This window comes from Coturnix japonica, chromosome 9 (assembly GCF_001577835.2).
Source record: "Coturnix japonica isolate 7356 chromosome 9, Coturnix japonica 2.1, whole genome shotgun sequence".
NCBI classification, from domain to species: Eukaryota; Metazoa; Chordata; class Aves; order Galliformes; family Phasianidae; genus Coturnix; species Coturnix japonica.
In genome coordinates this window covers 7,695,422-7,710,847 of record NC_029524.1, presented here as the reverse complement: position 1 = coordinate 7,710,847, position 15,426 = coordinate 7,695,422, and the positions used below count along the sequence as shown (strand labels likewise).

Below are 15,426 nucleotides of genomic sequence, written 5' to 3'. Positions count from 1 at the left end.
TTGATTGACGACAAAATATTCTGTGAATGGTGTAAAGGCAAAATAGAGAGGAAGTCTGACATTTCACTGTTGTGTTTATTTGCAACAAATATTTTTCGCCAACTTACAGCTCAGCTGCACACTCTGAAGGTTTAGCTGTAATCTCTCCAAAGTTACAAAAATAAATACCTCAAGAATAGTGTTTCCCATTCACAAGAGCCAGCAGGCTGTTAGACCTGCTTGGAAACTTGAGGTAATTACAGCTGTCTCTGAAGTGCTGCGCTTGGTTTATTAGCACGTTTGTGGGCTGGTTATCTGGTACTTATAGGTAAATTGTGAAGTGGGTGAGGAACAGGTAAGTCATGGAGCAGGCAGGGAAGGGGGGGAATGCTGGGGAACACTGCTGCAGATTGCATGGTGCAAAGAGGGAAAGCTTCTGACCCTGCTCTGCTCCAGCTGCTGCAGCTGTGTGCATGGGCAGCTCCCTGCTGGAACATGGGCTCACTGCTCAGCTCGTGGCTCCAACCAGCATGAGGCAGCTTTTCACAAGAGACCTGAGCATGTACTTACCTTTGTATTAAGTTAAAATAAACCGATACTGAGTAAATAAAATGAAGAAAACTAGTGAACATTTGCAGGGGAGCTTTGAACTCACCTAGCTGCTAACTACTTATTTTCTACCATGGTAGCCAAGTTATCACTCGGCATCTACAGGTCATTTTGTGATGCGCAGGAAAGAAGATAGTTGGATTTTGTTGACTCCGGATAGCTTTGCAAGCAGTGCATTGATATTATTTATGAAGTGCCTGAAATCCCAGCTGCAAGCTCTGTGTGAATGTGTTTATGACAGGAGATGGTGTCTGCAGGTTTGTAACCGTATCTATCCCAATCCCAAATGCCCCCCAGAAGCTCCAACCAGCTTCTGTTGGCTGCTGCTGTAGTGCAGGTAACACAATTACGTTTGACTGTGGCTTTGTAGGAAATGACAGTGAAAAGCAAAGCGGCTGAAAGCCCTTGTTACATTTTGAAGCAGTGTCGGTGAGCACACATCTCAGCTGCTGAGCTTTCCAGTGACTGTAGTGTCTTTGTTTTCTCCTTATAAGCTTCCTCAGACAAGTGTCGTGACAGGGCACGTTACAGGGCAGTGCTGCCCAGCCGTGTGTTCCCCTTGTCCCTGTTTGTGGTGGCTTCACCCTCTGAAGTGCATGAGCTGCTCTGGCTGCAGCCTGGAGTTTAATTTGCGTAATATTGCAGGAAGTGGAGTGTTTTAAAACTACTGTTGTTGTTTTGTCCTTCGTTCAGGCACAGCATGTTTTGATTTGAATGGACAATATTTTAAAGAGCGGATGCCTTAGAAATATAAACAATTGGGAAGGAAAATACAGCTGTTTTCTATTACTATTTAATATTATGCTCATCTGTGGCCTCTAAGTAATGGGTACTTGTTTACATATTACAGAATATGGATTATAATGCTATAAACATATTGTTCCTGGTTGCACGCTGGCTTCCCAAGGCAGAAGAAAGAGGCGCAGTGGCGGCTCCCAGCAGTGCGGGCTGTGGGCTGCTCGGGGCAGCAGCTGCTGTGCCTGCCCTGGGCTGTGCTTTGGGGCAGCTGCGGGCCCCAGTCTGATGGATGCTCGTAATGCATCCTGCTTATTTGCTTTAAAGTTTGTTGTGAATGAAGAGAGCTTTGCTTAGTGGAGTGATGCTTTATATACTTGAAGTGGCCAGTTCAGCATTTACATTACACAGCTTTGAAATCTTGCGTCTTTCTGGATCTATGTCTACTTCTTGCTGCTTTGAGATGGCTCTGAATGAAGGAACTGTGCAGGCAGATTGTGTTGTTTACTTCATTCTTGAAAGTTCAAGCTGAGAAGTAATACAGCAGCAAGGAGCTCTTAGCACAGAATGTAGGAGGATGGATACATCCCCTTAGAACATCTGGGAGATAGTTGCCAAACGGAAGCAGTAGCAAAGGAGAATTTTATTTAAATCTTTAAATAGAAAGTCTCTATTTACAGTTACGCAAAGATAATAGCAAATATCTTGATTGCCTAAACTTGTGGACTCACTGAATGGCTTGGGACTGGGATCTGCTCAGTGGAAATGCATTGGAAAGCTTTACCTAAGAGAGTCTGACCATCCTCAGGGTTGCTCTCAGTGGGACCAGTGTACCTCACACCCCCTCCAACCAATACTTTGAGCAGCTCTGATGTGTTGCTCGTTTTGAACAGTGACCTTGAAGTTTGGAAGGATGTTATCTCTAAATTTCAGGCGCTGTATTTGTTTCAAAGCCATACTTTGTTATGTCAATACTCCAAGTAACTGAAAATCGCCAAGCTGTATTTACAGTAGAACTTGTTGAACCTTTCAGTTATTATTTCTCAAAGCAGTTGCTCCCACTGCACTGCACTTACCCCTCATCCGAGCTGCACAGGCCTTGGTGCATCATTTCCTAGCAGCTGTGACTTGAAGAAGAGAATCAGAGACAAAAAGAAGTGTTGGAAAGGTGGCTGTACCTTGCTGAAATATCAGGATACTGACCTATGGGAAGGAAAGGTTGTTGTGTTTGTATGTCATTGCATTGTCTCTAGAGCAAGATGACTATAGATGCTTCAGGAGCTCTGAATTCCAACTGTCACTGTTCTTAATTAAAATCAAGCATTTAATTAAGTATTCTGCATGGCTGGTGGCTGGAAATGAAGCAAGTTTGACAAGTTGAAAGGAACGGTTTTAAAGAGATGGTGATGATGCTGTTACTGAAACTGTTACTGTTACTGTAGTAGTAAGCTGTCACTGCCAGTACAGGAAGCAGTTTTCTGCAGAAAACAAGTGTTCCTTGTTTTTCCTCCTCCTCCTTTCAGGGCAGTTCTTATTTCTGAGAGTACTTGGAAGGGACCTTGCTGTGAAACTTTCTTGCTTTGGAGCCTTGGATTTGGAAGTGACTTACCTCAAGACTTGCTCCAGGACATGGCTGCTGGTTGTAATCTCACCGCAGCTTGGGTTACCAAGGTCTGAGCAGTGAGAGCTTGAAAATGGCCCTTTTGCACATCACAGCTGCTGGTACATTTGTTCTGCTTTTCAGGCTGCCTCCTTCCGATGCAGGTGTTTGCAGGTGACTGCACTCTGAAGTGTATTGCAGGCTTCTGATTTTCAAATGATATCTAGAAGGTTGAGTGGAATATTACCCATCTTGTTTGGTCTCCCACATACTATGCACAAGCCCTGAAATTTCATGTAGTATTTAAGAATTTAATACATTCTTTGCACATTATGTAACAGTAAAAGTAGTGACAAAGTGCTGCTCCAAGCAAAACTGCTTATGCAAACAGATGATCTGTGAGCAGTGGAACTCCTTCCAATGGCTTTCTTTTCCATTTATTACAGTGTCCTGTCCTGCCTCCACACATCTCTGCACTCTTCACTGCAGTTCCCAGCAGACTTGGTGCTGTGGGCACAGGGGCTGCTGTGAGCACTGACCCCCACCTGCTCTGCTGCCTCTGGGCTGTGCTTGCTAAAGCTGTGCCTCTGAGAAGGGATTCCTTATTCAGTCATGGAGTTTTACACAGCACAAGACAGCTTGATATATCTGAAATTTTGTATCTTTGTCGAAGTTAAGTTAATTTTTATGTCCCGTTTAGATGGTCAGCTCTTTATGCTATCAATTATATGATGAGCTCCATTCCATCAGGAAACCAGTGAGAACTACAGTATCTTGAGTGTGGCAGGATGTATTTTCTGCCTTTTGGCATCCACGCTGCTTCTGCTGTCTTTGTTTCTGTGCTAACTCACCAGGTTTCTGCTTTGCTGCAGATGAATGCCTTTGCCCTTTGACTGGCTTGTTCAACTGCCAGTTGAGCAATCCAATTACACTGAAGGAAAAGAGAACGTGTGCGCCTACAAAGGCTATTTTCAGGGCATTTGAGTCAGTGGATATTTTGCATATGGCTGAACTTTCCTGAACATTTCAGCAGTGTGATACAGTTGTTAGAAGACCTGATGGTAAAAGGAGGCACAGGTGTTAGATGCAATAATTTGTCTTGAGGATATTGTATATGATATAGTTTGTCTCTATTCCTACTCCTCCTTGCTTCTTTAGTTCATCTCAGTCAGCTCAGGACTAAAAGAAAGCCTAGTTCTGCAGATTAGAAACCCATGCTCCATTGTTAGCTCTACTGTGAACTACTGAGACTCAGTTTCAGTCACTGCCTGTTAGATACTGCATCATGAGACCATTCCTAAGCTGTTACTGATGCTCAGCAAGCATAATATTAATCTACATAGTGTTCCAGGAGCTTGGTTCTTTGTTGTTTTGTTGTTTGTTTGTTTGTTTTTTTTGCTACATAATGTGTGTTTTTGAGTAACATTTTGAATTAAGTGGATATAAAAGACTGATTAATGCAGTTTATTCTTCTGAGAGGTTTAGCTGTGCCATCAGTTACACCTGCCATCACTGAGAATGTCAGCAGCCCAAGCAGAATACATAGAAGTTCCTCTCTTGTCAACCAAGTTCCTGTCCTCGGTCACAGAAACAGAGAAACTCCCATTTTATGAGGCTCTGTAGTGCAGTCATACTATGTAGTAAAGGTGAATTGTTACGTGTTTTATCAGGGTTAATGTTTAGGGGATGTTTTTAATCACTGATTAACCAGGACACCTTAATGGTGTTTTAATGAGATGTAATATCACGTGCAGATCCTTTTGTGTGCATGCAAAGCCTTTAATCTGTATTACTATATGCTTCAAATTTACTGTTGACTTACGCTAATAACTTCTAAAAGGTTATCCTTAATACTAAGTGTGACAACTGATGGAAGATTTATGTGTCACAATAATACAGTATCTATCATCTGGTGAGATACCTACTGATGTTGTGCTGAACAGCTTGCAGTACATGGAGAAAATTTCTGCTTGGTGTGCTTTAAAAAAAAAGAATTACTGCATTAAGATGTTTGGCTGCAAATTTGGTGATGGGAACAACTTTTACCTACTTTGACTTCTGCTTGTGTAATCACGGTCTCACAATGCTAGATTGGCGTAGAAGTTAAGTTATTAATGTGACTGTTCATCAGTTTCCCATTGGAAATCATAGCAATCAAGTGAAGACTAGTCCATTTAAGCTGTTCATGGCTTTAAAATACAGTGTTGGCAGCCATTCAGCCTTTTAGGATTTCACTGAGCAGAACTCTGAAGAAACAACAGCAGAGGGCTTGGTTGTCTGATTGGTGTTTATAATTTGGATTTAACTCACAGCTGTATCCAGATTGGCCCTGAGTGCCTGCCAGGTGCTGCTTCCTCTGCCCCTCAGCTTCCAGCTTGAGGTAGCCCCATTGTTTTGGATCCAGCTTTGGTTTCTTTTGTGCCCTGTCATCGCCCTGTATTTACTGTTTTTTTGTTACTATGGTTTCTGAAAATAAATTGGATGACAATTGTTTTGAAAGCCTAATCTATATACAAACATCCATTTCAGTGTTTAATGGCAGAGCAGATAATTCAGCCATGAACTCAGACCTCGTTAAAGTGCTCAGTATTATTTTTGAGGTTAATCCCATTGCAGTCCGGAATATCTTCATCATTAAATCAGTGCTATTAAAGGGTGGAACGTGTGCTCTATGAATAAAAATGTATTTTCTTATGCTGGGATTTTGTTTCTTTTTCCAGTTAAGAATTCTCTTTGCATGTAATGTTTCCTTAATCTTACAAATGTGCTTTAATGTTGAGTAATGCTTGGAATATAGGAAATTTTCAAATGCTTGTTGGGTTTTTTTAAGCACTGATAATTTTGCCCCTGCCTCGTGCATATGCATTCTTGTCATTTAAGGCTGTACTAAGAATAGTATTGAATAGAATAAAGACATTAATATTTCCTCGCATACAATGCTTTCTTCTTCAGTTTGTAAATAGTATTGAGGGAATGAAGCAAGTATTCATTTATTTTTATTCTCCTTGATATATGGCTGGCCAAGTACTGTATTTATAGTGCACTGTTCAGATGCTGCCCTGCATCCATCATCACGTGGGCCCTCTGGAAACTCTTGTCACCCTGCTGTCTGGTCACTCACAGCCTGCCCTCCTCCATCAGGTAGAAGTTCTCAACTCATGGTCAAGGCACTGAGAGGCAGGAAGATAAGAAATGAACGTCATTCCTTAGATATTCAGCTAACTGGGTGTGTTTGAGACATCGCAATGTCCTTCTCCCCCTCGATAGCAAATTTCATTTAGATAGTAAATGGGTAGAGAGGTATTTTGTCTGTTTTATGTGAGACGCAGACAGAGCAACCTGAGTGGAGCTATGTAGGGAATCAAACCAATGAGCTTTTGATCTCAGGTCTTCCTCCTTCTTGGTGTGTCCTTAATCCCCTTGTGTCAAGGTTGTGTTCCCCAACCACAGCGCTTTGCAGCTCAAGAATTTGTGAGCACAGTTTGAATGCCAGTTGCAAGAAACTAGAAGTAACCTGAGGGTGTATGTGAAAACACATTCTTAATGAAGCAAATTCCTCGGGAAGACTTGTAATATTTATTATTGCTTTGCTATACAAAGACAAAAATGGGACAAAGCAGCTAGTGCAGTTCATCTGGTATTGGACTTCCCTGATACTTTGGTGAAAAGCTCAGTCTGTGGTTAATTAACTGTTTTCTGGTACAGCTTCAAGTTGTAACAAACTTTACTGTGTCTTTTTGCCTCTCATCAAAAGCCATCTCCTTTTACTTTAATAAAGCACTGCTTTATTTTCTTTTCTGTTTCTGTTACAGCTTTTTATTAAGGCATGGCAAGTGGTGTCAAAATAACGTATGCTTTGCAGCCACCTTAGCTTTCTGAACCTTGTTACATTTCTTTCTACTTAATGACATTTCATTTCCTTTCATCCCCTCCTCTGCTTTCATAGCTGGTTTTCGAGAATGTGTTTGCCAGTACCTCCTTATTATCGTTATTATCCTTTTTGATATTTAATGTGCTGTTGTTGGGAATTGAGGAAGTGTTTCGTCCAAAATCGCTGCAGAACTTCCTTCCCACGCTGCTGCCAGAAGTGCTGCAGACAAGCTACTTAATTTGCACTGGCAAAATTTCAAAGGGAAGGTCAACTGGCCAGGTTATCCCCTGCGGGGCTTCTGTATGTCTTCCTTTTAAGTGCCATTTTTCTTCTGCCTTGTTCCCCTTAACGTCCATTGGGAGGAAAATGGCTCTGGCTAATCCAAATGGTGCAAATCTTTCCTTTAAGGTGGAACTCTTACAATTTAGCATGTGTCGTATGGTTTCAAGGTAGTTAGAACTTGTTAGGTAGGGTTTATTGTTGCTGTCGTTTGTTCCTGAGTTTTATTTTTCACATATTGTAAAAAGATAGTCTGGAAGGAAATGAGCATTATAAAATAGGGTCAGAGGAGCAGAGGGGAATTGCTGATGTTTGGTTGCTTTCTGCACTGACTGCAGTGCAGAAAGGCAAGTGATCCACAAATTAACAGGAAGATGATGAACTTGAAAGTTGAGTGACTGAGATGTATTTGGATGATGTGAAAGCTACACTGTGTTTTATGAGTTACTGAGCTCCTCTGCTGATATAATTTATTTGATACAGTGTGAGCACAGCTTCAGTGCACTCAAGTTGGTCAGATTTAATTGTGAGTTTAAATTGGCACCAAGTTGAGGGTGTGAGAGTGCATCTAAAGGTGCTTCCTTATCATCTGCTTCCCCACAGGGAGAGAGCAGTTGTAATGTTTCCCAGCAGTGGTGAATTTACTGAGTTCTGAACTACCATAAAAGTTATAAGTAAAGCAAAATGAAATGGAAAAAACTCCTGCTAAGCAAGTTCCTTGGAGAAATAAGTAGCATCGTGAAGATGTGTTTCTGGATGCTGCTTGGTAACGTCATTGATACATGATCGTATGTTTTATAAATACTGATTAACGTTCTCTTTTTTTCAAGGATGCAGGCAGACACAGTGCGTTTTTCACCTTTGCTTTCTTGACCTGGCAGTGCGTTATGGGATCATTGGGGGAGCACATGTGTCCCAAATCCTTTAGGGTTAGACACAGAAAACTCAGTGAACTGGGCAGTAAATTCCAAAATAGTAGATGACTCTTCTGGTGAATTTACGACTGTTTTTGACTCTTAAAAACAGCAGCAGTTTTGTCCCATGAAGACTGAAGCTAGTAAATGGATGAGGCACGTTTGGTCTTGGGTATCCTTCTCATTAGTGCGGCTGTGGGGAGGGAGGAAGACACTGGGCTGTGAGTGGATCTATCCATAGGACACCAAAAACAAATGGTGCTATCAGGTGTGTTACAGGAACTCGATGAGAAGATCTGGTGTGATTCTGGAGTATCAGTTTAGGGAGACTCTGTGTTCTTAGGCTTCATATGAATGTAAATGTCTTCAGTCCTGAAACAAAAGGGATTTGTTCACGTATGTTGGACTCAACCCTGAGCTGATTGTTTGGCCTGGGCTGCTAGCAAAGGAGGGAGAAAGATACTTTCTGTCCTTACAAAGTGGGAAGAAATGAGCACGATGATCCCACTTGGAGCTTAGCTTACCCTTCCTGTATTTTACATGTCATTGGGATAGCAACAACAAAAAACAAACATTAAAACAACAACAACTCAAGAAACAGCCTGAACCTAGGGCTGCATCTGTTGTTTGTAACTTCTAATTGCTGCATCACTGTGAGGAAAAATGCAGAATCTCTTCAGTAAATGGACTATATAGAATTCAAGGTATTTCTCTTTAAACTTAGTTAAATCTTGCTTGTTTTTGAAGAACTCAAGAGAAACAAAAGCTTCGTAGCTTTGAAAAAAGGAAAGATGGAATTATTTCATTCATTCTGAGGTCAAGTCAGTTTTACTCAAACTTCTAACTGCATAATAGAGCAGGAGAGTACCTTAAATCATTTTTCTGTTGTGAATTACTTTCTCCAAAAGCTTTATACATCAGCACCAACAGCTGACTTGTTTCCTGCTCCTTACAGGTGGAAGTGGCCAAATCTGACCTCTAATGCTACCACTCTCTCCTAAGCCAGATGTTTGCTGGCGGTCAGTCCTTGGTTTCCTGCCTGTGGCAGCAGCCTTTCCTGCTGACTGCAGTGATGGGTTCAGTTTTGTCCTGAGTGAGCCTGAATCAGGTTGACGCACTGTAAAGTTGAAATCAGATGTATGAACTCTTTGCCGAGCAGAAGCTCGTCCAAAGAATGTCTGTGGTTTACTTGGTGTTTTCCCACCATGCTCAGAACACAGGAAATGGGAGTAAGAGCTTCTTGAAGTGTGAGAACCTGATTCTCTTCACCATTTTTTTTGTTAAAAGTCTGTGTTTTATTTTAATTTTTCCCTGCCATCTTTCTGTCCTGGAGAAGGTGGGAGTGAATTTTGTTTGAACTCACGGCGGAAGGACTGTACTGCCAATAATAAGTAATAACTTGTCCTGAGGTTCCTCCATCAGTAAACTGCTCAGTCTGGTAGGAAAGGACTTGATAAACCAAGTCACCAGTAATTCTCCATTTATGCCATTCAGGGGAAAAGCTGAAATAGGCATTTTAGGCTACAATGAAGAAGAGCTCATCTAGACATACTAAATGTAGATTATAGCCTGTCAAGTTAAATAGCAACGTTGTAATTACCTTGTTTAGTTCTATTTTGAATTCCTTTTGTTAGAATTCAGGCCGCAATTAACATACAAGAGCAACCATTGTTTCTTCTTGCATTCCTTTACTCTTTCAAGGTCTGAGTGAGATTGGGAAAATGGTACCGTATATTTGCATCTCTTTGAAAAGAAGTTATCTGAGCTAGTTTAAGTCTTGGTTGATGTTTTTAATTTATCCAAATGGAATACTTCCTGTATCTGTGTGCTTGTTAGTAATGCCAAGAAAAATGTAAACAGACGCTAGTTAAGATCACAAGTATGGCCAAGGCAAAAACATGGAGAAATTCAGCTTTTAAGGAGTTGTGCGTTAATTCTTTATAGCTAGATGATGACACATGCAAATATCACCCAGATGAGAGCTATACATGAGTGTTTCATCACTGTTTATTGTGTTTAACCCATTTCAGATTTCTAAAGACTCTTAGTTACCTGGGCAGACAGTGGGTGCCCGGGCTAAGTGCAGACTGGGGCTTGTGAATTTCTGCATGGGTCTTCTGCTTTATTTTCTTCATGACTCTCATTAATTATGACCCTTTGTTCCCAACCCTTTAGTTTCTCTACTTAGTTGTGTCTGTTAAGCACTAAGTCACTCCTTAATCTGCACAGAATAAGGTGCACTATACGATCCTAAAGTAAACCAAAAAGCATTTGTTCCTTTCTCATCATTTCAGATAAGATACTGGTGGGTTAGGAACAGTTTTGAAGAATACGTTTGGTTGAGAGAGGCTGATGGAAGAACTGCAGCAATTACGTCCTGTGTGTATCTACTCTGCGTTCAAAAATTCAGTTAACTTCAGGAAAGATACGTGGTGAAATAGTCTAGACCTTCTGCTTAGTAAGAGTTAGAACTTTAAATATGCCTTTCCTCCAGTTCCCCCGTAATGGGAATAAAGGGGACTTATTTTGAGTTACTGGATTTAAGAATGGGACTTGAGCTGTAATAGAAACTCCAGTTGGTTGTGTTGTATCCAGCCTGGACTAATAGATTGGAGCTGAAAGCGTTGCCAGCTGGAACGCGCGTTTGTGTTATCTGCATGTGTGCTGTAACAGATGTTGAGCAGAGGCTGCTTGTCAAAGGCACATTGTAGTAACTTTTAAAGATCCTTGTTTGTTTCAGTACGTTTTTCTTGCATCAGTAATTTTTTCCATAAAGTCAACCACTAACTGCATTATTGGGAACTCCAGCTAAAGCTTGTGGTCAATAGGAAATAGATTAAACACAGGTTTTCCCTTTTCCATGCTTGCCAACGGTGATGTCAGTAGTTTTAATGATCCTTACCTCAGCTCACTGTAGTCCTAGCGCTCTCTATTAAAACATTTGCCTTCCACACTGTTCTTATATGTTGTTAAGGAAATGCTTATGGTTGTTGATAAGAAACAATGAGGTATCCAGCTGATGACTTCAGTACCTTATAAGGTGCTTCCGCCTTGAAACATATTGTAATAATTCCCCGAAGAGAGAGGTTATGCCAAAAAATTAAGTATTCTTTTGAGTCTAACAAAGAACATGTGTACGCTAAAATCAGGGATGGGGATTTTTGCTGGAAGTTATGTGCAATCAAGAGTTCCCTGGATCAAAGCCTTCCAGGTTGGCTGTCGGCAGTTGCCCTGGAGCAGCAGCATACTCTCAGAAGAGCTGCTTTCTGGGCACTGTTGTGCATAAAGGCAGAGCAGGCACCTCTGTCATGTCATAGCAGCAGGGGTGGTTGTTCTCTGCTACTCAGAAAGAGATTTTTAAGAGGAACTGGGGAGATGAAAACAGTCATCGCGGTCAGTAATCTCACAGGGTGGATCGCATAGTCTTAATTTTTTCTGTTCATGAAATTAGAAGAGGACTTCTCTTTCCCTGTGTTGTTTGGTTGTTGTTTGTTGTTTTTTTCTTTAAATCATAGAAGATGTATAGCAGGTTTTACAATGCACTGGGGTGCATTGCCACCCCAGTAACTTCAGTTAGGGGTTGTTACATTAAACTGAAGTTTGAATGCTGGTGGTGTTTTCTTTTGTTAGGACACAATAGTAAATAGTTTCTAATGAACTTCTGTATCTTGGTGAGCAGTAGAAATTCTTAAAAATAATTTCAAAAAAGTACTTCTTAATGGTGCTGGTTACGATGTCACGGAGGTTTGTGAACTGGAATAGTGGTAGTCTCAAAAATGACTGACAGGGGCTGAACTGTGGTCTGGTAATAATTCTCCTGCTTGACAAGTAGTTTTCCATATTGTACTTCGGACGTACTGGAGGTGCAATAACAAGCATGAGGACAGGGCCCATGTCCTGCCTCCCCTTGTACCAGCAGCTGAAGTTTATTCGAAGCACAGCCCGGTTCTGTTCACACCCTGCGTGACTCTGTCTTCATCTGGAGTCTCAAGCTTTCAGATATTTGAGCCTGCTGTGGTTTTTTGTGGGTTTTTTTTTTTTTTTTAACTCATTTACACATTCCCAGGACTTTAAGATTCAAGTGTCTGAGCTGCTGTAACTCTGATTTTCTTCGGTACTATTTGCTTAGTGAATTCCTCTGGGAAGTGTTTTCATTTTCATAGAGACTTGTTAACTCTTTCCTCTTCTACTCTTCCGACTTCTTAAAATAGCAGTGGTAATGCGTTGGTTGAATGGGTGATGAATTGCATTAGACAAACCATTTTGTTTCCTAGATTATATATTCCAGTTGAGATTACCTGAAGGCTAGTGTAGAAGTGTCACTTTGTGTCTTGAGGTTGCAAATTATTATTGTTTTAAGTATTTAAAATCTCTTAACACAGTAAGTTCCAATGATGTAGGACACCCGTCCCCTTCATCTTGCCTCGCCTGTGCAGAGAAGCTAAGACTGGTGGCGCTCCCAGTGGTCACTGAACTCCTCCTGCAGCCCTGCTGCACACAGGATGGATGGGAAATGGGCACTTCAATGCACACATTACGCTTCAATTTAGTTTAAGCCATTTCTTTTTTGTCATTAATCTTTATTAATCCAGTATGGCATTACTGGCTAATTTTAGGTCAAGCATAGTTGCAAAGCTGTATATAGATGTTCTGCTCAGAACGTTCCAGGAGGTTGCAATACAAGTGCAGAAGAAAGTTGGAAGTAAATAAGAGATCTGTGAGGTAATTCTCTGGGGAGATTTCACAGCATACCACACATCACATAGGCTTTCCTTTCACTTGAAGGACCGCAGAAAGTAAATTCTGTTTCTTGGGCAATTAAAGAACATAGGACAGGAGGTCTTTTCAGTTTTATACTTCAACGTGTGTATGGGAAGTCTTTATTTGTACGGAGGAAAACACACAATTTACCTATGTTTTCAGGAGCTTAGTTAATATTTAATATAGAAATAGACACACATTTATGTAAAGTCTTAAGTCTAGCTTCATCAGTTTTTATGTGAAACTCCCAAAATGTAAATGATGGTAGTCCTCTAACCCCAGTGAAAACAAAACCAATATTCATTTCATGGGGGTGTTGCTCAGGCTCCAGTAGGTATGGCTACATCCATCCCGCTGTAGTGTGAAGAGAGAAGCACTGGGGTTGTATACACTTGCTTGCAGGCTGGGATGTGGTTAGACTTGATGATCTTTAAGGTCTTTTCCAACCTGAGCAATTCTGTGATTCTGTGTGGCTGCCTGTTGGTGGGCTCTGTGTGGACCTGTAGCCAGCCCGGCCTACGGGCAGCTGGAGCTCTTGCTGGTGCCCTGATGTGCGACTCTGACCCTTGTTCTTCCAGCAAGGAGATCATGTCCTGCCAAAGGCTGAAGAGTCTGCCAGGGGATTCCCAGTAGGACACAAGGCAGATTGGCACCAAGTCTCACTCCATCCTCCTCTGTTGCTCATGTAGATGTATCCCATAAGAGCACTTCTAGTGTTGACCTACCTGTAGGAGCTTTTGTGGGGTAATCTGTATAGACAATGACATTGTTTCTGATTAGGTGAATCTCTTGCAAGTCTAAAAGTATTTCTGACTGATTGTAATTTCATTGCTGACATCTGTTTTAAATGCTCTTGTGATTCGGATGCTTGAGTACAGTCCAAATGTGTACGCCATAATTCTTCAAGGTGCTAACATTTTCAGTTTGAGTGATAACACTTTAAAAGAGGAAAAAGAAAAAGGTGGAATATGTTGGGGGTGATGTGATAATCACAGGAAAATGTTACAGTGCTCATGATGCTAATTTTCTTTCTCTTTCCTTTTCAGAATGACGACCTATACAACCTCAGCAAATCCTTCTTTTAACTCATGGGTATCAAGACTCTAAATGTTTCATGTTACCACAACTAGGACCTCACCTCCTCCTCTTCCTCTTCCTCTGTAAATGGGTACGATGCATCCAGTTCAGTTTGTTTACTTTACACAAACCTCAGGAGTTAGTTGACTGAGCTGCACATCCTGTGTTGTGCCAAGCAGAAGCACTGTGACACCTGGACTATGAGTCTCTCTTACTTAATCCTCTACCGTAAGGACTTAGCTGGACACAATGAACTGATGTGCCCACCACTGTGTCATGGTGAGAATGGGTATTTTACTAGCACATTTACACAACTTCATTTGCTGCTGAAAACCTGTATGACAAATCATCCTTGTAAATTATTACATACAAAACTTAATGTTGGTTGAAGAGTATTAAATATTTAACATAGGTTTTGATTTATACATGTACTTTTTTAATTAAAATGTAACTTTTCCTACAGCACATCTTTTTTTGATGTGGAACTGAGGTATACTATATTCTGTTGTAAACAGAGTGGGAAACCTGCTTAAAACAAGGCTTCTAAGAATAGAGTAGGGTACTATTCTTGTTTTAAGATTGTAATTCAGAAAATAATATAATACGAGTCATTGGTCCCCGGGCCTTGATTGTACAGTCATATTTGCTGATACTATCAGTTGTAAGATAACCCTGATACTGAGCTGATTTCTTTCCAGAAGAAAAGTAATTTTGTATGCCTTGTAAAATAATAATCTGTATTAACTACAATGAAGACAAACTTTACTGTACATGGTATTTACAAATGGCAACTTGAATTCATCAATTGCACAGAAACTGACAAAAAATCAGAAAAAAAAAGAAATCAAAGTCTTCCATTGTATATATTGTAAAGAATAGGGGGAAAAAAACAAAACAGAAAAACCACAAAACAAAATGAAAACAAAGGGTGAACTTTTCAAATTAACTCTTTCCCTGGAATGAAAATGTGGGTGTTTGTAAATTCTGGAAATCTCTTTCTATATGTAATAAACTAGATACTGTTTTATCTGCTGTAGTTTGTTTGTATGTTTTTCTTGGTAAGCTGTCTCAGATTGCTCCGCTGTGGCTTTCTTTCATTAAGAATGGCTGTGGATCACTGCTAGTTTAGAAAGCTGAGTGTAATCAGGTGCAGTAGAGAGTGTGCTTTGTAAAGGACCAACAGAAAACATTTCTGCCTTTCTGTGACATGCTCGGATATTTCACTAAGGCTCTTGTTTCATTGCTCTGGTGAATTGTGGGGATACGGTCCTTCTGCTTACATCAGTGCAAGAGTTCTCAGCAAGTTAAACCACTGGGAGCAAGATGGCAGCATGGAGTTTACGAACAGCGGCCAAGACGACTGTCTGCAAGTCGGTGCAAGAGGAAGAATGAAGAATTCTTCTGTGACTTATTTCTGTGCTTTACTCTGGCTCTGTGTGTATAATGTTATTCTGTGCGTAGCATTTGTAAAGCCTTAGTTCTTTTTGGGTCTGGAGAAGTAATGAGATTGGAGATCTCGAAGGAAAATTTTGACATGATAAGAGAACATGAGGCTATTTCAGGTCCCTGTTGGTCATTGCTCTTGCTTCTGCAAAGCTACT

The 15,426-nt window shown here is 40.8% G+C and overlaps 1 protein-coding gene across 1 annotated transcript in view; it reads left to right on the top strand.

The window, feature by feature from the left end:
* Positions 1-14,861, top strand: part of IRS1 (insulin receptor substrate 1) — a 43,839-nt gene extending 28,978 nt beyond the window's left edge. Inside the window, exon 2 of the mRNA XM_015871392.2 lies at positions 13,795-14,861. The gene's annotated coding sequence lies outside the window, so the exon portion shown is untranslated. The remainder of the gene's footprint in view (positions 1-13,794) is intronic.
* Positions 14,862-15,426: the final 565 nt, after the last annotated feature.